The 2,500-nt window shown below is 52.6% G+C and overlaps 2 non-coding genes across 2 annotated transcripts in view; both read right to left on the reverse strand.

Annotated features, from left to right (window-relative positions):
- LOC123687881 overlaps positions 1 to 1,267 on the reverse strand; it is a 4,012-nt gene extending 2,745 nt beyond the window's left edge. The window contains exon 1 of the ribosomal RNA XR_006749586.1: positions 1 to 1,267. This exon is cut by the window's left edge and continues 2,745 nt beyond it. This is a non-coding gene — a ribosomal RNA (large subunit ribosomal RNA).
- A 507-nt stretch (positions 1,268 to 1,774) lies between these two features.
- LOC123687239 lies at positions 1,775 to 1,930 on the reverse strand. Its single transcript, XR_006748976.1, has one exon. It is a non-coding gene; the product is annotated as a 5.8S ribosomal RNA (ribosomal RNA).
- Between the last annotated feature and the right edge of the window lie 570 nt (positions 1,931 to 2,500).

Below are 2,500 nucleotides of genomic sequence, written 5' to 3' on the forward strand. Positions count from 1 at the left end.
GCTTTACCGGATGAGACTCGTATGCAACGAGCGCCAGCTATCCTGAGGGAAACTTCGGAGGGAACCAGCTACTAGATGGTTCGATTAGTCTTTCGCCCCTATACCCAGTTCCGACGATCGATTTGCACGTCAGAATCGCTACGGACCTCCATCAGGGTTTCCCCTGACTTCGTCCTGACCAGGCATAGTTCACCATCTTTCGGGTCCCAGCGTGTACGCTCTTGGTGCGCCTCCTCTCGCAATGAGAATGAGGCGCCCCGGGAATGCGGGTCAGTCATGGAGACCGACCATCTTCCCTTAGTTCACATAAAGTGAACCGTTACTTTCATTGCGCCTTTAGGTTTAGTGATTCCCAATGACTCGCGCACACGCTAGACTCCTTGGTCCGTGTTTCAAGACGGGTCCTGAAAGTACCCAAAGCAATAGCGTCGCTGATCGGCGTTTCAAGAGGTCTGTCCAAGAACACCGCGGCGAACAGTCGCAAACGGACGGAATCGGCACTAGGTCCGATCGCCATCACAATTCACATACTTGCCACGGGCCGGACGCGAACTAAGTCGCGGCCTCCCGCCATCAGTAAACCGTCGAGCGAGCTGTTCGGAAACCCAGTGTCCGTAAACATCGGAAAATCCGAGCTCACGGGCTACACTCGAGACCGTAGAACAGCACCCAACGGATCGCGACGACCTACTAGGGGAGAAGTGCACGCGTCCGAAGCCGGAGATGAACCGAAGGGAACAGCCAACGCGAACGTCGCCGTTTCCACAGTCAGTAAATCCCAACAACAGGCGCGAATGAATCTCCCCATTCGACCTTTCGGGTTTCTCAGGTTTACCCCTGAACGGTTTCACGTACTCTTGAACTCTCTCTTCAAAGTTCTTTTCAACTTTCCCTCACGGTACTTGTTCGCTATCGGTCTCGTGGTTATATTTAGCCTTAGATGGAGTTTACCACCCACTTAGGGCTGCACTCTCAAGCAACCCGACTCTAAGAAGAGATCCTCTAGCAAGCCGCAGCGGTCGCTACGGGCCTGGCACCCTCTATGGGCGATGGCCCCATTCAAGATGGACTTGAACGCGCCGCGAACTCGCCAGATAATGGATCCTTCCAAACACCACATCTCCCGGCGACCGGTTACGATCGCGGGATTCAGTGCTGGGCTAATCCCTGTTCGCTCGCCGCTACTAAGGGAATCCTAGTTAGTTTCTTTTCCTCCGCTTAATAATATGCTTAAATTCAGCGGGTAGTCTCACCTGTCCTGAGGTCGTATGTTCAAATCATCGAAACGTTCCGAAACTAACCTTTGGCGGCTCATAAAATCACGTACCTTACGCGAGGGAGTTAGCCTACTCAAAGGCGTCTATTATCTCCTGCTCCGTATGGCGGATCATGCGAATCCAAGCAAAGTGCTTCGGTGTTTCGGGGGTGCGCTCATGAAAGCTCATCCGCAACGCGCGACAACTGGCACATTAAAGCGATCGGACGTCGTTCAGATTTCTCGGACACGACGATCGCATGTCTACAGTCATGGGCGCAGATCGAGCAATACCACGACACCACAATATATGCTTTCGCAATTCAAGACGGCGCGTTACGAAAACAACTCCTCATCATTCCAACACACGAGGCGTCGAAACGACAGAACGTTGATCGTCACGCGGCAAACCGTCCAACTCGCCCAAATGACCTTCGGTACAGGATCAACGTTAGACGACCTTTACGTCGTCACTTCGTCAAGCCATAACGTCTGGCCGGGCAGTCTTTGTAATGGAACCGACCCTCAGTCAGGAGTGGTCCGAGGACAGTGTCCGAGGACCGCAATGTGCGTTCGAAATGTCGATGTTCATGTGTCCTGCAGTTCGCATGTTGACGCGCAATTAGCTGCGTTTCTTCATCGACCCACGAGCCAAGTGATCCACCGTTCAGGGTAATCTTTTATGTTCGATTTCTCGGTACTAGTCGCAATGGACTTTCCCTCGAAATACGAGACGCCAACTGCGAACCTCCTCGAGAATGACATTCCAATGACTGAGACGACCCACTGAAGGGTCAATACGTCAGTCGATCGGCGCAAAATCTTCGGTTCAACTAGTTTGCGTACTAATCTAGTGACAATTATCGTAAAAAATTCGGACGGAGACAAACGTCGCAGACAATCCCGAAAGAGCATAAAAACGCTAATGTAACGGGCGTCGCACAACGTCGACGTCTTCGTCCCTGGAATAGATCGTCCTACCGAAGTCCGTAGACAACGGTAACGACTGATCGATTTCGGGCGAGAATCTTTAAAACCTGCAGCCGGCTCCTCGTTCCGTGCCAAACACGAAACTTCGCCCAGCCACGAACGCGGCAATCCAAGCGCTTCGAATCCTTATTCCGAGCACATCACGAGACTTCGCCCAACTACGAACGTCAGCATAAGCAGCCGGCTCCTCGTTCCATCAAGGAACTTCGCCCAACCACAAACGCCGACATAAGCGGCCGGCTCCTCATTTCGTGA

Source organism: Harmonia axyridis, chromosome X (assembly GCF_914767665.1).
Source record: "Harmonia axyridis chromosome X, icHarAxyr1.1, whole genome shotgun sequence".
Classification (NCBI taxonomy): Eukaryota; Metazoa; Arthropoda; class Insecta; order Coleoptera; family Coccinellidae; genus Harmonia; species Harmonia axyridis.